Source organism: Ochotona curzoniae, unplaced genomic scaffold (assembly GCF_017591425.1).
Source record: "Ochotona curzoniae isolate NIBS_2020 unplaced genomic scaffold, NIBS_Ocur_1.0 contig_4692, whole genome shotgun sequence".
Taxonomy (NCBI): Eukaryota; Metazoa; Chordata; class Mammalia; order Lagomorpha; family Ochotonidae; genus Ochotona; species Ochotona curzoniae.
The window spans coordinates 289,225-311,384 of record NW_024466361.1 but is presented as its reverse complement, the minus strand read 5'-3'; the positions used below and the strand labels follow the sequence as shown (position 1 = coordinate 311,384).

Here is a 22,160-nt window from a genome sequence, read left to right as displayed (position 1 = left end):
TGGAGGTGGGCAGGGACCCAGGAAATGTCTGGACACCACACAGCTAGGGACAGTCAGCTGCTAGGGGGTGCTTTGCAAACTGCCACATCTATACCAAACTGACAAAATGATATTTCAATAAAGCGATTAACACTGATTCCTAGTGAATTTGGAACCAACCTACTTTGGGGGAAGCAGAAAAGTGGCTCAGGAGCTGCCAGACCTCTGGGTAGAAGGCTCGGGGTGAAGGGGATTCTTCCATCAGGAGCTCACCATGCTGTCTCCCTCTGCCTCAGCCAGAAGGTCAGCCTGGGCTTTGGGAAGGCAGAGGCAGAACCAGTGAGTTCTGCCCACTTGCCACCTCCTGCTCGCTCCAGCCCACCTCGTTTGGATTGGTTAAGCATTCATGTGTTCACTCGGCAAACGGCTGCTGGTCACCTGCCACGTAGAAGATGCTGGGAACACACCTGGCTGTTGAGGAGCTCCAGAGCAGGAAGTCCGATGTTAGGTGGATCAGTACACGGAGCATTCAGAAAGGTTTGCACAGAAAATAATGAGAGTGGTGGTAGCACAGTCTTCACAAGACCACAGGGCAAATGTATTTCCTGGTGAAAATTATCCCTAGAATACGGTAGAATCATCTAGCAATCCGGAGTCCTCCAGGCTTTGGGCCGTCCTCCATTGCTTCCCAGGCCACAAGCAGGGAGCTGAATGGAGAGTGGAGTAGCTGGGACACGAACCAGTGCCCATGTGGGATCCTAGTGCAAGCAAGGCAAGGACTTCAGCCACTAGGCTACAGAACCAGGACTCCCATGGGGAAGTCTTAAAAAGCCCCACACAGCACCTGAAACCAGTAACGGGTAAGGGGTGACCTCAGAAGATGTCTCTGTACAACCAAGGTTGAAGACTCCCTCCCGCCTCCTGAAGTCTTGGCGTGCTTGGGAAGCAGAAAACGGTTAGTGATGACAGCTGAACTCACCTGTCTCCTTTGGAATTGCTCCTGAGAAGTCAGCATCAAGAAGCCACTCACGACAGCCAGCTGGGACAGGCACTCTGTAAGGTTTTTATTTTGACTTTCCCACTTTATCTGCTACATCTGCAATTAAAGTGACTGTGTAAACAAGCATCAACAGTAGTTGCTGTGATCTGGACATTAGTATGTTCCCCTAAAGGTCCATGTGTTAAGTAAAGGTTTGGTCCCCAGAGTCTTAAATTAGTGGTGGAAGCTGACTCCTCCTATTTGGCGGTGCTGTCTTTGGGAGGTGGTTGAACTGCAGTGGGTCATTAGGGTGGGACCCACGATTAGTTACTGGGGCTGAGACCAAACAGACATGTGGACACAGGCCTCCCCTCTTGCCATCTGATGCTCTGCACAAGCTCAGGACTGGTGGCAAGCACCCATCACCAGGACCTGAGCCAACAGCGCCTACCCAATCTTGGCCTGTGAACCTCCAAACCACGAGCCAAAGTAAACCTCTTCACTGTTAGATAGTTCATGATAGCAACAGAAAGCTGACAAATACAGCCGTCCACTAGCATTCCAGAGAGTTGGCAGCAGGTGACGGCAGCAGACGTGCCCTGCTCCTGAGATCCCGCAGGGACCATTAAAGAAAGGTACACGTTCTGATTAAAACCTTCCAGGGCCTCAGCATGATGGCTCAGTGGCTAAATCGTCGCCTTGCACATGCCAGGATCCCATATGGGCACTGGTTGGTGTCCCAGCTGCTCTACTTCCCATCCAGCTCCCTGCTTGTGACCTGGGAAAGCAGTCGAGGACGGCCCAAAGCCTTGGGACCCTGCACCCACATGGGAGACCCTGAGGAAGCTCCTGGCTCCTGCCTTTGGAGCAGCACAGCTCTGGCTGTTGCAGCCACTTGGAGAGTGAACCAGAAGTTGAAAGATCTTTCTCTCTGTCTTTCCTCTTCTCTGTGTATCTGCCTTTCCAATAAAGATAAATATTTTTTAAAATCTTCCAAATTACTCAATTTTCCCCTTTCTCCTCTTTTTAAATTTCTTTTCCTCCTTTGCTTCCACTTTCTACCTTCATGTCTCCTCTTCCTGCTCTTCGTCAGCAGTCACCCTGCCTCACTTCTCCTACCCCATCTCTTACTATCCTGTCCCCTCATGCCGTCTGCATTCTTCTCCTTTTCTTGTACTCTGAGCTCTTCCTTCTACCCATAATGCACCTCTGTCCTCTAGGTCATTAACTTCTCTCCTTGCAGCTCCTTTATTACAGAGCAAACACATTGTCCGATATTTATAGCTAATAAGATGTTTTGTTAACTTAAAAAATAGATAAATACTAAAAATACCTTTCTCTATGTAGGGAAAAAAATAAAACTAGCTCAGGCAGAGCATCAGTGAAAGGCCACCGGGGCCTGCATTGTGGGTTAGCATGTTAAGACACTGCCTGCAATGTTCCATGTGGGCCCTTGTTTGTGTCCCAGATGCTCCACTTCTGATCCAGTTCCCTGCTACTGTGACTGAGAAAGCAGTGGAAGATGATTCATGTCTGTAGGCCTCTGCCACCCAAGTGGGAGATCTGGAAGAAGCTCCCAGACCCTGGCTTCACGTTGGCCCTGAGACTGGGGCCATTTAGGGAGTGAACCAGCAGATGGAAGATCTCTCTCCCTCTATCTCTATAACTCTGCCTTTCAAATCAATCAATAAATCTTTAAAGATTTAATGATCATGTATCATAATTCTTTCTTATATCTTGCTGTATTGGATAGTTCCAAATGATTTTCTTCATGTAGTTCATAGGAAATAGCTCTGTGTTCGTCAGTAATCCTGACAAGAGCAGCTGACATCAATGTAAAAAGATAAACAAGCTAAAAACAGGAGTTGAGTCTGTACACCCTGAATTGCATATTCAGTTGCAAAATCATCATCATTATTACTGTAATTACGGAGGGGGAGGCATTTCAATAATTGTTCAAAGTGTCTTCTTGAGGAAACAACTAAATCAGGACCAGCTGTCACAAACCAGTCTATAATAATGATCCCCGTATGTGCATTTTCAGTATTCGTAGCAATTCTACAATAACAAATTTGTGTATTCATCCAATGTCCTCAAGCAACCTAAAAAACAACAACCCTCTGACGAGATCCAATGTCTCACTTGGTCACTGACCTGTGTTTTGAACTAGTGTCCCTGTACAACCTTAGACTCCTAAGCCACCAAACAAAAAAATGGTGCCACTCCAGTTTAACCACAGACTAGGGACGGGTGCCCCAGCACCCGCCGTGGACACGACAACATGTAAATCTAGGTGCATGAGCAGAGGAGGCCAGATGGATCACTCAGGGGACAGCTTAATGTTGAGGAGAAACATCCACAGAGAGCCATGACTGAGTGACTTGAAAATCATAAACAAATGGCAAATGTGAAGACCTTGTTTTTTAGTTTACTTGTGAAATCAACCAAAAGTATTTGAGATTTTCTCTTCCCGAGATACAACTGTGAAATGACTAATAAGAACTAAGTGAGCCTGCACAAGGAACTGTATGTGCCACTTCACTGGGAACAGAAACTGCTCCCCGATAGAGGCTGTCCCCTCAGATTAATGGCTGCGGTGCTGCAAAGAGGACCAGCCAGGCACGAAGATGGTACATCCATCAGGAGTCACGGCCAACCAGGTGCCTTCACCAGTCTGTGCCCGTCATCTAATGCCTTGCTTCATGTTTGTATCTCCAGGAACTTTCATGTTCCCGAAGACATGAGAGAGAAGCAAAATTTTCTGTCACACTTTTTTTTTTCCCTCTGCTTCCTGGGCCTTTGGCTTTCCAGTGGGAGTCTTGCTAAAGGTTGGGCCTGAACCACTTACAAAGGGTGAATGACCCAGAACTGCTTGAGGAACTTGGCAATCACGCCGGTCCCGCCTCTGATTTCCAAACATCATATTCCTTGTTGCAACACCTCAGTAGATTTACATATTTGCTCTCCAGTTAAAAGCAATTTATCCCATATATAATCTCCTATTTCAGTAAAATGTTTTCTATAGAAAATATTAGAAGGATGATGATGGACATTTTGAAAAGCAAAAATCCATGATTTTTTTCCCACAGTGGAACTAATATAACCATAATAAAAATTGAAACTTTAAAATGATTTAAAATGGAAGGAAAAAAATTCTTCCTGCTATTATTTAAGGTTAACACTATTAACTACTACCTGTTGAAGGATTAAATACATGAACTTCTTTCCATGTAAGAATATGTAACAGTATTTTTGCACATAGTTGGTCATATATCATGCCATATGCCTTATTTTATTCCTTTAAGAATATATCAAAAATATTTCCACATCAGCACGTGTTGATCTTTCAATCATTAATGTGCTACAACTTTAGCTGTTGCCCAACTGCTGAACATTTAAACCATTTCCAATTATATTGTTGTTATGAACAATATTTCCATGAATTTCTTTAGATAGATGTCATTGGCTGACTTGGATGATTCTGTCTGTAGGATAAACTCTTTTCAACAAAATTGCTAGGTCAAAACAAATGTATATTTAAGTTGGTTTAGATGCGCCCAAGTGACTCTTGTGAAATGACTCCGATTCACACTTCATCAGCAGTGTTCAGTTCCTCCATACTTTGCCAAAACCAAGAGTTATGGAACTTTAAACTTCTCGTCACTCTTAAGCATCTTGCTGATTTACAGTTTTCAAATAAGTGCTGAAGGAGTTGAGGATTTTTTCCAAATACTTTTTGCCATTCTTATGTTTTTCATGAAATGCTTCCTCATTTCATTCCAACAGTCCTTCATGAAATGTTGTTCATTTTTCTGCTCATTTTTTTAAACTTGTAAGGCTGTAAGATATCTCATATAATAAAGAAGTAGGTACTTTTTCTGTTCAATTGCAAATAATTCTTTCTACTGTGCCATTTATTGCTGGTCCTGTTTATGATGCTTTCATGTTGTTGTCACTGTTTTGTTGTTGTTACTTATTTGAAAGGCATCGTTACAGAAAGAAAAGGAGAGCCAGAGAGAGAAGCTTCCACCTGCTGCTTCACTTCCCAAATGGCTATAATGGGCAGCTGGGATGGGTGCAAGTACTCGTACCGTCTTCTGCTACTTGCAAGCGTATTAACAGGGAGCTGATCAGAAGCGGAGCAGCTGGGACTTCACCTGGCGCTCATATGGCATGCCAGCGTCGCAGGCAGAGGCTTAGCCTGACAAGCTCAGCAGCAGCCCCTGCTGTTACCACTCCTTAAATTAAGTAGTTAATAATTTAATTTGAAAGGTGAAGATAGAGACATACAGAAAGGGATCTTTCATGGTTAGAGGCCAAGAGCTTCAATCCTGGCTTCCCACAAGTGTAAGGGACCGAGCCACTCAAAGTGTCACCTGCTACCTCCCACAGTATCCATCAGCAGGAATCAGAAGTGAAAGTGGACCTGCAACAGGGGTGCCATGTCTCAGGCAAAGGCCCTCTTCCCTTCCTTTTTGTTTTTACCAGGTATTTTTTTTTACAAAATTGCATTTTTTTCAGCATTATTCTTTTTGAATTCTGAGTGTTGCTTTTAGGCATCCAGTCTTTTGCATTTGTGTCTCTGAAGATTCCGCTTCACTGAAGCACAGCTTGATTTCGATTCCATATGCCACCTGGTACAGGTGGAGACACAAGGCTTACCAAGCCAGGATGGTTTGGAGACAGGCAGGCACTGCATCCCATGCCCCCACTGTCCCCTGGGTGACCTCCTGGCCCTGCAGAATGCCTTGTGTTCAAGGGGAGGGAACTCTCCTTGCCTGCAGTGCCAAGGTGAACAGTTGGCAATGTCAGGAGGCAGTTACCCCTGTCATGACCGTGGGGGCTCCGGTGCCTAATGGGTAGAGACGCCTCCTAAATAGCTGGCAATTCTTGGACTCAGCATTGTGGGCCAGTGGGCTAAGCTGCTGCTGCTTATAACACCAGCATACCAGACTGGAGTGTAGTTCAAATCCCAGCAACCCTGCTTTCAATGTAGTTTCCTGCTAATGTGCCTGGGAAAGCAGTGGAAGATGACCCAAGTGTCTGGGCTCCTGCCACCCACGAGGGAGGTCCAGAGTTCCTGGCTGCTGGCTTCAGACTGGCCTGATTCCAGCTGTCATGGTCATTTGGGGAGTGAACCAGCAGGTGCAACATTTCTCTCTCTCTCTTAATGTCTGCCTTGCAAAGAAATAAACCTTTATAAACCTCCTACAATTCTCAGGACAGCCTCCCTATAGCAAAGAAGCATTTAATCCATCATGCCACGTCTGAGAAACTCGGTTCTAATCTTCCTAGAACAATCATCCCACTTAGGCAGTTATATACAGCCTCTGCCACGGCATCTGATCCATTTATTTTGAAGAACACTAAATTTTATGATGATTTCTCATGGCTAGTTTTCATTTAGACTGACAGCAAGAAAATGGCATGGAGGAGCCAGCTCCTGGTATAGCTGGCTACATGTAGTGGACTACATGTGGTGCCAGCATCCCACATGGGCACCAGTTCTAGTCCTGGCTGCTCCACCCTTCCAGTTCCCTGCTTGAGGCATGGGAAGCAGTTGAGGATGGCCCAAAGCCTTGGAACCCTGCACTTGCATGGGAGGCCCCAAAGAAACTTCTGGATTCTAGGTTCAGATCAGTTCAGTTCTGGCCGCTGTGGCCACCTGGGGAGTGAATCAGCAGATGCAAGATCTTTCTCTGTTTTTTCTTCTCTCTGTAAATCTGCATTTCCAGTTTAAAAAAATCTTAAAAATAAGTTTCCACCTACTCTTGCAACTGTCTGTCAAGGCAATATTTTGTACCTCTTACTGGGTTCCAGCAGGAAATACCCAATGTCAGCCCATCTCACTGTTAGTGATTGGTTAAGTGATAACAGACAAATTTCTCCTTTAGAATCTCCTTCTTTTCTGTACAATAAGCTTGCAAAATGTTCATGGAAAATGTAGCTTAAGAAAAGAGAAATGCATGAATTTCTAGAAACGCCTGTGCTGGGGTTATGTTTTACTGCCCCATGTGACCCAGCCCTGTGTGGACGCCCGTGCACTGCGTGATCCTGACCCCATTGCCTTGGTTTCCTGAGGCACTGGGAACGAGACACTCACAAATCAGGGGACTTGTTTGTTGTCTGGAGACTGAAAGCATGAAAATAATGTGTTGGCATGGCTATGTTCCCTCTGAAGCCTCTAGGGAAAATTGCTCCCTGGACTCTTCCAGTATAGGCCTCTCTTGACACAGTGCGCCCTGTACCTCTGTGTCTTCTGACAGGGACACCAGGCACATGGCATCTGAGTCCTACTCTCCTATGACCTCATTATGACTAATTATATCTGCAGTGACCCTGTTCCCAAGGAAGTGTATTCTCTAGGGTGCTGGGGACTAGCTCTCCAGCACATCCTATTCAGAGGACACAAGTCGATCTCCTACACCAACCTGCAAGCCTTTCACCCAGTGCTTTTCTCATCCCCAGGCAAGCCTTGCTTGCCCCGGTCACCACCTTGGGGATTGCACAGCGGGGTCTTTCTTCAGTCTCCTCCTTTCTGTCACACTTACTAGTTGGCATTCGCCCGTAAAGAAGAGGGGTTTGTTCCTCTCCCTTCCTCATTTCACCTCCATTTCCCTTCTCCTTCTCTCTTCTGACTCACGCAGAATGCTTGGTTTTTGCTTCATATTCAATCATCAGTGTTACAAAGTGTTAATGGTCAAGTTATCTCAAGCTTGACTGCTGAGATGCCCTTAGTGAAAACGTGCAAGTAAGTATTTCAGCTTTCTTAAATTTAAACCTTAAAAATAAACAGATGAATACTCCAGTTAGTTCATCTCTCCCTGTAGGTCCTAGTTCTAATCTTCCATTGGGTCAGGCTCCCATTTTCCTGCCTGGAGCAACTCTGCAACTGTCTGCCATGATAAGAATCTCACCCTCATTCCTACAGAACATCCAGAATGAAAGCTGTTATTTACTGGGTTTTCTGCTTTATACAAGTTTTTATAAAATAGCTATTTGAAAAGCAGAGTGACAGAGGGCAGGAGGAGGCACACACATACACAGCAAGGGACGGAGATCTTCTATGTGTAGTTTCACTCCCCAAAGGACTACAACAGCCAGGGCTCGGCCAAACCAAAGACAGGAGCCAAAAATTCCATCCAGCTCTCCCACATGCATAACAGGGAGTCAAGTACTCAGGCTGACACTTCTGCCTTCCAAATGAATGAATAACAAAACTATACATGTTTAAGGTGATATTTGAGCCAAGTTTTGAATGAGCTGAGGACCTTGGTCATAGAACCCTCTGGAAGAGCAACAGATACAAAGGTTTTGGGCATGAACTGTCTGTCTTGCTGAAGGCACAGCAAGAGGGCTAGTAGAGCTGGAATGCAGCAAATGAAAGGGAAGCATTTTATTTATCCAAGAAATACTTAAATAGCCCCTACTAATAGCTCTATTTTAAGTACTGAAGAATATTAACTAATCCTCATTGCAGCCATGTGAAGTGGATGTTTATATTCTGTTTTTCAGAAGAGGAAACAGGTTAAACAAGTGCTCCCAAGTCACACAGCCGTCAGGAGATGGAGGTGGACATCTCGGGTCATCTTCTGCGCGACAGACAGGTGTGTAGCCATGGAGCATGTGCTGCTCCTCTTAGCAGTAGGAGGTGAGGGATTGTAAGAGGGGATTGGATCCCAAAGCCAGCTAAAGAACACTGGTAAAAATTTATGGTTTGGAGCCAGCATGGTGGCATAGCAAGCTAATTCTCCACCTGTAGCAGTGGCATCCCATATGAGTGCCAGTTCTAATTCCGGCTGCTCCACTTCTGATCTAGCACTCTGCTAATGGCCTGGGAACACAGTGGAGAAGGGCCCGATGTCTTTGACCTCTGTACTCATGAGGGAGACCCGGAAGAAGCTCTTGCCTTCAGATCAGTTCAGCTCTGGTCCATGGAGGCGGTGTGCCCACGGAGGTGGTGTGCCCATGGAGGTGGTGTACCCACGGAGGCGGTGTGCCCACGGAGGTGGTATGCTCACGGTGGCGGTGTGCCCACGGAGGCAGTGTGCCCACGGAGGTGGTATGCTCACGGTGGCGGTGTGCCCACGGAGGCAGTGTGCCCACGGAGGCAGTGTGCCCACGGTGGCGGTGTGCCCACGGAGGCAGTGTACCCACGAAGGTGGTATGCTCACGGTGGCGGTGTGCCCACGGAGGCAGTGTGCCCACGGAGGCGGTGTGCCCACGGAGGCAGTGTACCCACGGAGGTGGTATGCTCACGGTGGCGGTGTGCCCACGGAGGCAGTGTGCCCATGGAGGCGGTGTGCCCACGGAGGCGGTGTGCCCACGGAGGCAGTGTACCCACGGAGGCGGTGTGCTCACGGTGGCGGTGTGCCCACGGAGGCAGTGTGCCCACGGAGGCAGTGTACCCACGGAGGCAGTGTACCCACGGAGGCAGTGTGCCCACGGAGGCGGTGTGCCCACGGAGGCGGTGTGCCCACGGAGGCGGTGTGCCCACGGAGGCAGTGTGCCCACGGAGGCGGTGTGCCCACGGAGGCAGTGTGCCCACGGTGGTGGTGTGCCCACGGAGGCAGTGTACCCACGGAGGTGGTATGCTCACGGAGGCGGTGTGCCCACGGAGGCAGTGTGCCCATGGAGGTGGTATGCTCACGGAGGCGGTGTGCCCACGGAGGCAGTGTACCCACGGAGGTGGTATGCTCACGGAGGCGGTGTGCCCACGGAGGCAGTGTACCCACGGAGGTGGTATGCTCACGGAGGCGGTGTGCCCACGGAGGCAGTGTACCCACGGAGGTGGTATGCTCACGGAGGCGGTGTGCCCACGGAGGCAGTGTGCCCACGGAGGCAGTGTGCCCACGGAGGTGGTATGCTCACGGTGGCGGTGTGCCCACGGAGGCAGTGTGCCCACGGAGGCAGGGCCAGGGGGAAGCCTAGGCCAGCGAGGTGCCCGGGGAGATCAAGCACAGATCTCCCTGCAGAGCCCTCAGAGGGAGCCAGAGCTGCCAAGAGCTTGACTTCAAACTCCTGGCCTCCTTGACTGTGAGAAAATGCCATGCTGTTGTTTCTGCACCACCCAGTTTGTGGTGATTTGTTATGGCAGTCACAGGAAGCGAACCAAGGGCCAAGTGACATCAGCTGACCCTGATCGCTCTTGGGTGGCCTTCTTTTGCCCACCTTGAAAATCCCCTCTGGTTCTTTGTGCCACTCCTAAGCTTCCAATTACAGGCTCCCAAATTGGAGTTCCTTTTGCATACAAATATCTCTTTATCCAAATGAGAAGAAATGTGTCCTGCATTCCTTTCTCTCCGCTGAAAATCCTAGCACAGTACTTTGAACAGAGTGGACTTGCTGTAATTGGCAAAATGAGAACGCAAGCTTCTATGTGGCCATGTGAAAATGGAAAATTACCATTGCTACCAACTTGCCTTTCAGAGGGAATGATAGCAGCATTTCCTGGAAACAGTTTATGTACCTGTAACAGATGATACCTCTGAAACACCCGTTCCTGCTGGAGCAGTTTCTCAGGAAAGAAAAAAAAATTGCATGGGTTTGTCGCCTCCGCCTTTCCAGCGTGGAACTGAGCCAGCTAGCCCTTCTCACCATGGGGACAAGGCAGGGGCTAAGGAAGAAAGTGGAAGAGCTGAGGATTGCTGCTTGCTCAGGAACTCTGGGTCACTGGACATGTACTTCGTAAAGAACTGCGGTGTTCAAATCCAGTCCACAGATGTGGCATGTGTGCGCCCGCACACACACCCATGACCCCACGCTAACCTAATTGTCCCAGACTCTGAGAATAGCTTTTCCTACTAGCAAAGTACTATGGGATGAGAACTCTATTGGTGGGAGCTTCACCCCAAACAGGCCACATCTAAGCTGAACTTCTCAGACTTAGAGGCAAAGTCAAGAACATTCCGGGGCCAAGAGAGAAAAGCGTTCCCTGAGCGGCCGCCAAGGAGCCACACCCTCGGCTCAGCCCTGCTGTGTGCTCCAGGGCCTATTTTTAATCATGGCTCCTCAGAGCTGCTTCTTCAGGGGTCGGTGATGATGGGCCTCTTTTGCCGCCAGGGATTTTACACCCTCAAGAAAGGAGAGGACTGGGAGGATGCAAGTCGACCACTGACAGTCTGGGCCTGAGGAGTCCTGGCTGTCCATCCAGTGAGGAGTTAAAATGGAGCCGCCTGCCTTGCCCGCGCGTCCACCTTGTTTGGAGGCCCCGGGAGAGAGACTGGCCACAGGGCGTTTATAACTCGGAGCACAGCAAAGCAGGCAGGGCAGGAGAGCACGCCTTGTTTCACTGTGCCAAACCAGCACTTCTTGTGGCCGACGCTTCTCGAATGGGAAATGTCCAGTGTCCTTTTCCTCCCTCGGGCTGACCTTCAGCTCACTCCTTGGGGAACACAGCTTCGTCCAGGGCTCCACCCAACTTTTCTCCCAGGTCAGCCCTGCTAGCCTCTGAGAGCAGAGCCTTGCTGTTTATGAGTGGGAGGGAAGAGAGAGAGAGAGAGAGAGAGAGAGAGAGAGAGAGAGAGAGAGAGAAGCTGAAATCTGCAAAAGGGCAAAGGGTTGCCCGGCCTGGCCCTGCAGCTCCCCTGGCTCCCCCCTGGGAAGTTGGGGAACCAGAATCCCAGCCACCAAGTGCACTGCCCTTGTTTTCTCAAGAACCCTCTACCTTGCAGAGCCTGCCAGGAAGCCGGCGGCGCTTTCCCGAAGCAGCAACAACAAGGACAGAGCGTCCTGCCTGCTGGAGCCTGCTGGCCGCTCACTCTTTCCACTGCCTTTTGTTTTCATGCATCACTCCTCTAGCTTGCTTCTCAGATTCCTCAGTGCTTGCAAAAAGCCACAAGCACTCCACACAGTGACACCATCCAGCTGGCTGGCATACAGTGCCACCACACAGCCTGCCCTCTAAGCCCTGGCAACTGCCATCCAGCTGCACACCTAAGGAGAAGCCAGGAGGTGTCCAGAGAAGGCCGGCCTCCATCAGGCCAGCTGGCCAGGGCAGGACGTCAGAGTACACACCTCCTGGTGACCCCAGTCAGAGTGCTCTGTCACTCAAGTTGCACTTGCAGCATAAATATTTCACTAGTCTTCCTCAAAGTTGCAAACACAGCCAATGCAGAGGTTACCAGGCAGGGCTGGGGCAGGCTCCCAAACCAGTGAGCACTCAGTACCAGGCAGGGCTGGGGCAGGCTCCCGAACCAGTGAGCACTCAGTACCGGGCAGGGCTGGGGCAGGCTCCCGAACCAGTGAGAACTCAGTACCAGGCAGGGCTGAGGCAGGCTCCCGAACCAGTGCGCACTCAGTACCAGGCAGGGCTGGGGCAGGCTCCCGAACCAGTGCGCACTCAGTACCAGGCAGGGCTGGGGCAGGCTCCCGAACCAGTGCGCACTCAGTACCAGGCAGGGCTGGGGCAGGCTCCCGAACCAGTGCGCACTCAGTACCAGGCAGGGTTGGGGCAGGCTCCCGGACCAGTGCGCACTCAGTACCAGGCTGGGCTGGGGCAGGCTCCCGAACCAGTGAGAACTCAGTACCAGGCAGGGCTGGGGCAGGCTCCTGAACCAGTGCGCACTCAGTACCAGGCAGGGCTGGGGCAGGCTCCCGAACCAGTGAGCACTCAGTACCAGGCTGGGCTGGGGCAGGCTCCCGAACCAGTGAGAACTCAGTACCAGGCTGGGCTGGGGCAGGCTCCCGAACCAGTGAGCACTCAGTACCAGGCTGGGCTGGGGCAGGCTCCCGAACCAGTGAGCACTCAGTAGGTCAGACACACAAACAAATGGGAAGGCAGATGCCCGACTCCGGCCGCACAGTCTTCTATAGCATCTTTATATATCTTTATATATAGAAGCATGCTCTAAAGTTGTCCTACAGACTCAGGAAAAGCAGGGCCGATGTAGACATCTATTTTTTATACTGATTAGAATGTGGAGCCAGAAATTCTCATATAACCTTGATAATCATAAAAATTGATCCGGCTGTTGTGGAGAGCAACCTGGAGAGCAGTGCAGGAAAGTCATGGGTTTGCATCTCCGATTCCCTAGCAAATTCTATTCCCAATGCAGTCCCTGGAATGCTTGCACATGTGTCGAAGGAGACACAAGAGCACATGAACCACATGTGTTACACACGGGAGAATAAATAGGTTCTAGACTATTTTGTAAAGAGTTACTACAACACAATATTACACAAATATGAAGGATCTTAATTAGTTCATGGAAAACATGCGTTATGAAGAATCTCCTGGCTCCTGGCTTCAGATTGGCTCAGCTGCAGCCATTATGGCCATCTGGGGAATGAACCAGTAGACGGGGGACCTCTCTCTCTGTCTCTCCTCCTCTGTGTAAAATCTGCCTTTCCAGTAAAAAAAAAAGTAAATCTTTTCTTGTAATTTTTTTTAATTGGAAAGTCAGATATACAAAGAGGAGAGACAGAGAGGCAGATCTTCCCCAGGTGACCGCAACAGCCGGTGCTGCTCCAATCCAAAGCCAGGAGCCAGGAACTTCTTCCAGGTCTCCCACACAGGTGCAGGGTCCTAAGGCTTTGGGCCATCCTTGACAGCTTTCCCAGGCCGCACACAGGGAGCTGGATGGGAAGTGGAGCAGCCGGGATTAGAACCAGCGCCCATATGGGATCCCGGCGCATTCAAGACGAGGATTTTAGCCACTAGGTCATCGCACTGGGCCCCCTTTTTTTTTGTAGATTTATTTTACTTATTATTATTTTTACTGGAAAGGCAGATATACAGAGAGAAAGAGCTTCCATCCTCTGGCTCACTCCCCAAGTGGCTGCAATGGCCAGAGCTGAGCCGATCCAAAGCCAGGAGCTTCTTTCAGGTCTCCCATATGAGTACAGGGTCCCAAAGCTTTGGGCCGTCTTTGACTGTTTTCCCAGGCCACAGGCATGAAAAGTGGAGCAGCTGGGATATGAATTTGTGCCTATACCAGATCCCAGTGGATGCAGGGTGAGTATTTAGCCATTAGGTTGCTGCACCAGGACCAAAAAATGAGAATGTCTAAAGCAGCTGTGCGTTGCCCCTGGTCTGAGAACATGATACAGAAGCGCTGAGATGTGACTCTGGGATCCGTTTTAAGACTTGCTGCGAGATGCTGATGATCAGACTGAGACGTCACCAGCGACTGTTTTGCTCTAACAACCTTTTCAAAGAAGCTGGATAGGAAGAACTTGAGAAAAAGAAGCAAGAAAATTAAAGGAGACAAGGGAGGAAGGAGAGAAAGGGAGAGGGCAAGTGTGTACTCTCAAATTCTTCATACCTGAACTTTTCTAGCATTGCGTTCATTTGTGAAACTTAGTTAGCGATTATGTGCTTTCCCACACATCACAGTAGATTTATGTCTTATTTCTTGAATTATGCTATACCTTCTTCAGGACAAGACCATATCCTGTCCATTTTTATATTTTGTGTCTCTTTTAAGATTTTGTTTTTATTGGAAAGGCAGTTGCAGAGAGAAACAGAAACAGAGAGAAAAATCTATATGCTGGTTCACTCCCTTAATGTCCACAATGGTCAGTGATGAACCGATCTGAAGCCAGGAGCCAGGAGCTTCTTCTGGGTCTCCCAAATGAGCACAGGACCCCAAGGCCTTGGGCCGTCCTCCACTGCTTTCCCAGTCCACAAGCAGGGAGCTGGATGGGAAGCGGAGCAGCTGGCAGATGAAGTGGCACTCATATGGGATGCGGTGCTTGGAGGTAGAGGATTAGCCAGTTGAGCTATTGCACCAGCTGCTCCCCTTATCTTTATATTTTCTATGGTATCTAACCCAACACACAGAATAAATACTATAGCAGAATAAAATAAGTTCAGGAACATAGCAGGGTACAAGATCAAGACAAAAAAAAGTGAAACAATCAATGAACAATGTGAAAATGCAATCTAATGCAATTCCCATCAAAATCCCCAATTTAAAAATATTTTGCAGAAATTGATCAGCTGATGATACAAGTCAAGTGAAGTAGAACACAGGTTAGCCAAGACAATTTCAAAGAACAAAGCTGGAAAATACACATTTCTGGATTTTGAAAACACAATAAAACCATAGAATTAAGCCATAAGCATGAGGATACAGACATAAACTTTACCTTGTGGTCAACCGAACTTTTTGCATGGGTTCCAAGACAATTTTGCAGGGGAAATAATGGTTTTTTTTTTCAACAAATGTTGCTGAGACAGTTGGATATTTACCCAAGAAAGCATGAATGACATTCTCCTCTCCAGATAGAAAAACAGTTAACTCAAAATGTATGGTAGACTTAAATACAAGAATTAAAACACTGAAACGTTGAGAAGAAAACCTAAGAGTAAATGAACCTTCATGACCTTGGGTGTGGTGAGATTTTCTTAGAGATGTCATGAAGAGTAAACATGGCAAGATGAAAAGTAAGAGAAACTGAGTTTCAGGAGTAACCTGGGTCGAGCATTTGGCCCAGCAATGGCAGTTCAACTCCCAGCTCAGGGTTCCAAGTCCAGCCTCCCACCTATGCACACCCTAGGAGGTAGCAGGTGATGGTTCAGATTACTGCTTCCTTGCCACTCACGTGGGAGACCCAGCTCCTGGGCGCCAGGTGGCCCCACCATTAGCCTTGCCACACGTGGGGAGTGGATGAGCATGTGGGAGATCTCCGTCTCTGTCTTTATGCCTTTCCAGTAAACTGATTAAGGTTCAGCGGTGTGCTTAGCATAACGTCAGGCAATGTTGCTGTAAGTTTCACTCCTGTGAGTACACACCTTGAGGTAGCAGGCTGTTTCTGAGTCCTTGACGACAGTGTGGGAGACACGGACTGAGTCCTTGGCTCCTAGCCTCAGCCTGCTCCAGTCCTGGCTGTCGAATGTGCTGGGTGGATGCTGGGTAGAACCGGTGCCCATATGGGATCCCAGGAAAACAATGGTTATTCTCTAAGAACAAATAATTTTAGTGCCAAAAATGAGAGTTTATATCTCACTCACATGATCCATTCATTGCAGTCAGTCATGGTTCCCCTTGTAATTTGTCTTCCCTCCACACATGGGCTAATGGCGCCCCTGTAGTGTGAGACATCACTAGAGGTCAGGAGAAGGGAAAAGAAAGATGGAGAACCACAAATGGCCCCAAACTGGTACACTTCATTTCCTTCTACATCTTATTGGCCAAAGCAGGAGGTAAGGGGGTGCACTCACCCAGGAGAGAGAGGCTCTGGAGGTGTGTGGGGGCAGGTAAGAGGGTGCACTCACCCAGGAGAGAGAGGCTCTGGAGGTGTGTGGGGGCAGGTAAGGGGGTGCACTCACCCAGCAGAGAGAGGCTCTGGAGGTGTGTGGGGGGAGGCAAGGGGGTGCACTCACCCAGGAGAGAGAGGCTCTGGAGGTGTGTGGGGGCAGGTAAGGGGGTGCACTCACCCAGCAGAGAGAGGCTCTGGAGGTGTGTGGGGGCAGGTAAGGGGGTGTACTCACCCAGGAGAGAGAGGCTCTGGAGGTGTGTGGGGGCAGGTAAGGGGGTGCACTCACCCAGGAGAGAGAGGCTCTGGAGGTGTGTGGGGGCAGGTAAGGGGGTGCACTCACCCAGGAGAGAGAGGCTCTGGAGGTGTGTGGGGGAGCGGGAACTGGAATGTTTGGAGTAACAGTGATATGTAACAGTCTGGGAGGCCGGAAACAGTGCCTGGAGGAGTATATCCTTTAAACGACAATAAAATGTCACAACTTTCCTGGTAAGGAGCAAAAACCATGCACAGTGGAAATGGGATGACCAGTGCAACGCAACACTTACCACACATTAGAAAATCGGCAAAACAGGAAGCAAAGACAAGTTCATGGAATGGAGCAGGTCTGGAAGCCTGGTTTCCAAGAGACTGCGATTTAGTCGCTGTGTCCCTCAGACTTCTCCTAGGCTCTCTGGAGCAATTCCTCTAATTTCCCCGGGAACTGAGACAGCCTGTCTCTCAGGAAATGAGTGTGTGGTACTACTGGGAAAGGGCAGAGTCCTGCGAACGGGCTCAGTAGCTGTGACTAATTGTAGTGACGCCATTGCAGTCTAATTTCTAGATGTGTTTGCTAGTACAGTGTATGGTTTCTCTTTTTCCAAAGTCTGAAGTCTTGAATCACTCATGGGTGTTTATCATTTTTTGAACTATTTTTCTTATTTATTTGGAATGTAGAGTAACACACGAAGAGGTAAAGGCAGAGAGAACAAGACGTTTGGCACCTGTGGGTTTACTTGTCAGTGCTGTGATGGTCAGGGCTGGACTGGTTTGAAGCAGGAACTTGGAAATCCATCATGGCCCCTCACATGGATGACAGGGGCCCAAACACTGGAACCATCCTCTACTACCTTCCCAGGCACCTGAGCAGGAAATGGATGGGAAGTGGAAAAAGGCAGGACTCCAAATGACATGTCAATACAGATGCAAGTGTTGCAAGCAGCGGCTTAAATCCGTGTGTTAGCTGGCCGCTGTTTTCTTATTTTATATTTGCCCATGTTTCTAAATTTTCACACTGAGCATTATTATTTTTATAATCACAAGTGCATTCATATCTTAAAGACTAAAACTGTAGCAGAAAATATATGACACAATGCTTCCGGATTTGAGTCAAATCCAGAACATACAACTCTGGGGCTACAGATCAGATCTATGTGCCGTGACAACCTGCCGCCTCGTGCTCCTGCTTGGGAGTCGGCCTTAGGATAACCCCATATTTGGAAATCCCAATTGCACATCTGGAATAGTCCTCTGAACATTGAAACGTTCACTCCCTTTCTCCTACCAGTGACTAAACCAAAACTCCCTACCCCAACACTCCATACCTTGCTTTCGTTCTGTGACTGGAAGCTGCCCTCTGTCCCTGGCACCTGTGTCTTCCATGAGCAGAGGAGAGGGACAAGGGAAGGAAGATGTTAGGAAAGACATTTCCTGCAAAGGTTTGACCCTCAACTCTGTTCTGGTTCCTTGTCTTCAGAAGCGTGGCTGAATCTGATTGGTGGGTCTTGGGGGAGACAGCAATTGAGGGGCATGTGCAATCCCCATCCTCCTGTCGGCACACAGTGAGACTGTCTTGCTGTACTGTGTGTGGAGTCGCTGTCTCCTTCCTCAGTCAGTCTCCAAGCCAGCCTAGGAAGACTCCCATGGTCAAACACTACTTGTGCTGGAGTGAATACTGTAGGTCATTGTGCCACTCTAGTTGCAAACCCATTAGCTCTCACAACAAGCGCCCTTCGAGTGCCACCAAGGCACTCCACAGGGCTAGAGGCAGCAATCTTGTGTTGGTGCACACCTCACTGTAACCCACTGGACTATTAACTGAACAGAGGACAAGGAACAGGGCTGCAGCGTCCTGACCCCCAACACACTAAGGAACTTTTGAGAGACTTTGCAGCAATCTTCCCTGCCCCACATGCCAGCTTACTCTGTGGCTTCCCAGTTGTTCAATAACTCCACACCTAAGTCCTACTTACTTCAGATCTCATGTCCCTGGGACTGGTCTTCACACAGCTGTCTCTTCACTCCTGTGTGCCATTGGGAAACAAAAGTCTGCAAGAGCACATAGAACAGAATAAAAATAATTGTAATAAATAATGATAAGCTTAACACGTGAATGACAGAAGCAGTGAACGGAGAATGAGCAGAAAATGGAATTAAGATGTTCGGCATAGGTGGCTGACTATATAGAGACAAGAGGAAGAAGATGTTTTGGACTAAAGGACAATTAGCTGACCAGCTGAACCACAATAACTCTAAGGGAGCCAACATGCTCCCAATGCAGTGTTGCCAGGAGCTTAAACCGCTGCAACTTTCTTCTTGGCTTCCCAAGAAAGTCTCAGAGAGCAAGGCACCCTGCAGGCCACTAAACACATTCCCAATTGTCCTTCAGGGAGATTCAACACTGAAAAGTGGATCTTTTCCAAAACAGTGCTTCAAGTCAAATGTGGAGTTACGGAAAAGATGGTCTTCCATGGAAAATCATCTGCCTCCAAATCCCTCATGCCTTCATTAGGAAACTGAAAACACAGGCGAGCCAGCTGGTCCCAGCTGCTTTGAAGTGCTGTGGTACAGCGGGTAGGCAGCACTGCTGCAGGGCCTCTCAGTGCTCAGCCCTGCCAGGCTGCAGCTGGCTGATCCTGGCAAGGGTCCTTGGCTCCTCTGGGCATCACTTTCCTCATTTGTTCAATGACATTTGACCAGACTATGGTACATTCTGGTTCTAAAATCTTTCATCTTCGGATTAGCATCTGACATTTGAAACACATTAAAGCAGGTTCTTTGGTATTCTTTTTCACAAAGACTCTGCGATCCCAGTGAACGTGCTTCCTCACATGCTCTTCGTTGGCTTCCCTTTCTCCACCTGCATCGCATTCCGTGTTCTTCATGATCTGTCCACGCCCAGCCAGCCGCTCTCACGCTCCCTCTCACCAATCACATAGTTTATACTATGCCAATACTGCACTTTCCTACAATGCCCTTTCTTGTATGGCAGGTCTTTTTTTTAAAAGAGATTTATTTTATTTCAAAGTCAGATATATAGAGGAGGAGAGCCAGAGAAAGATCTTTCTGATGATTCACTCCCCAAGTGACTGCAGTGGATGATGCTGCACTGACCCAAGCCAGGAGCCAGGAATTTTCCTCCAAGTCTCCCACATGGGTGCAGCGTCCCAAGGCTTTGGGCCTTCCTCGTCTGCTTTCCCAGACCACAGGCAGGGAGCTGGATGGGAAGTGGAGCAGCTGGGATTAGAACCTGCACCCATATAGGATCCCAGTGCATTCAAGGCAGAACTTTAGCCACTAGGCCACTCTACCAGGCCCTGGCAAGTCTTTACTGATCATATATTCTCTATTAAACACTCACAGCCTTGGCACTCACTTTGATTGGGATGCCTTATATGAATTAGACTAGAGCTTGCTGCTTTAACAGGCTATAAAATATAATTAGGTTAACACAAGATAGGATTTAAAAAATTTTTAGAGATGCATTTATTTACTTGAAAGATACCATTACAGGCAGAGGGAGAATGAGAGAATAGTGAGTGAGACAGACAGAGAGAGAGAGATCTTTCATGTGCTGGTTCACTCCTCAAATAGCTGCATTGGTTGGAGCCAGGCCAGGCTAAAGCCAGGAGCCTGGAGTTCCATCTGAGTCACTCATGTGGGTGCAGGAGCCCACACCCTGCGCATTAGCAGGGAACTGAGTCAGAAGCAGAGCAGCCAGGACTTAAACCATTGCCCATACAGGACACCAACATCCCAAATGACGGCTTAACTCGCTGCACAACACTGGCCTTAAAAACACTATTTCTTAACTGTATAGAAAAAGTGGTTGAGTGTGGCAAACAGTTTTTCACCCACGTCCCTTCTGTTTTGCAGCTCTGCTGTCTTCTAAGCTTCAGAGACCTTCACTTAGCAGCTCTGGTAGCTGGGAACGAAAAGGAATCCAAGGTACATCTGCTTCTTAATGTGGTCCTGGTGCAATGTATACTTCTGTTCACACTCTGTTGATAAGAACTAGTCTTATGGTCCTGTTTACATTGGTGACTGGTAGTTAGTTGGGTCATGCTGTGGAAGAAGAGCTCCAGTCTTTGGTGATCAAACATCTCACTTTGCCTTGATTTTGTCCGCTTGACAAAGACTTACCCACTTTCCGATCTCAGTTTCATTCTTTGCTCCTCTGCAAAGACTCCTCTGGCCTGTATGGGCAGATCTGAACCCCTCCACCTTTTTTTTTCACATTGTATCATGTGGTTTGCAGGCTGGTACTCTACTGGCCATGTTCTTGGGAGCAACAATCTTGCCCCTTAAGTTATATTTTCTGAGAATTTAGCATAATGCCTGGGAAGTAGTCAGTTCGTTATGAAACCAAGCAAATGAATGAATATTATGGGTGAATGAAAGAATCTGGTTTCTACAGAGAAATAGAGACCCAGTTAGAGGGAAGAAATGATAATTGAAGCAAAACATTATAATTCCTAGTTCACATTATTATTCATTTGGAATCTATTTCATGAGCTCCATGAGAGTGGGACACTGCGTCATTCTTTGCTCTGACGCTGATACCTGACATGCTGCCTGGTACACAGAACGTATTCAACAACTGTTTAAATGAGTACACATGCAAAGAAATGGAGCAATACATACAAGGTAGCATTCTGAGCCCCAGGAGTTCCGCAGGAGGTGCTGGGCTTGGACGATGCAGGGAAGGACTGGATGGGCCAATGATTAGTTACAGCTGTCCCCAGAACAGCAGACAGCACGGCAAGGCTCCGCCCAGCCCTGGCCAGCCGTGTTGTTCCTTGTAGAAGATGAGTGACCACCACGAGGAGGGGCTAACATCTCAATGGGGATGCTGGCTTGTGCGTACATGAGAACAAACTCAGGCTTCTGAAATGATTGACCTATGACATAGCCCTTAGAGACTGCATAACGAGAAAAACAGGAAGAAAAAGTGCAGGCAGCAATCGAGTCATGACAACTGTGACCATTTTTACTGATTGAAAGGAGACAGGAACAATTAAGAACAACTTTGAAGAGACGTGGTAGATGGAAAGTTTGTATCTTCTCAAAATTTGTACATTGAAATTTGATCCCCAAGATGATGACAGGAAGAGATAAGATCGTTGTGAAATAATTAGGTCAAAGAGGCAGTGCCCTCATGAATGATGTCATTATAAAAGAAATCCCAAATAGAAGTCTCACCCCTTTCCCCGTGCAGGAACACACTAGGAAGTGCTGTCCATGCAGCCAGGAAGGGCACCTTCCCAGCCCTGAGTCTCCAGGTGCCTTATTTTGGACCTCCTAACCTCCAGAATCAGAAAAAAAAATTTTTACTGTTTATAAGCCACTCAACCGACTGAATTTTTAAAATAGGAGGCCAAGTGGACCAAGACAGGTATGAAAGGTGTTCTTTAAATGTTTGTATCACATTTATTCTCTCCATAGGTCCCATTTTACCAAAGGTTGGCTTAGATGAGCCACATGTCTTCAGATAGGTTAGTTGTCAAGATTCTGATGAAAAGGGTAAGGACATGTGTGTGGAAATTTACAGCGAGTGTGTCATCCTGGGCTGGGTTAAGGTATTTTGAAACTCTGGAAAGTCCTGTGTATAAACAAGTAAGTTCCACCAAGAAGTTGATGGCTGATGTTGGCAGATGGACCTGTTCTAGACACGGACCTATTAAGCGAGTTTAAAATAAGAGGGTCTGTTTACCTTGCATGCGTTTGGTCACAGACCAGAACC

General features: G+C 48.2%; 1 long non-coding RNA gene across 2 annotated transcripts in view; it reads left to right on the top strand.

The window, feature by feature from the left end:
• The window catches only part of LOC121161183, a 28,250-nt gene extending 6,299 nt beyond the window's left edge, over positions 1 to 21,951 (top strand). For both annotated transcript variants that reach the window (XR_005884659.1, XR_005884658.1), the window contains exons 3-4: positions 8,474 to 8,565; positions 20,294 to 21,951. This is a non-coding gene — a long non-coding RNA (uncharacterized LOC121161183). The remainder of the gene's footprint in view (positions 1 to 8,473; positions 8,566 to 20,293) is intronic.
• The last annotated feature ends 209 nt before the right edge of the window (positions 21,952 to 22,160 follow it).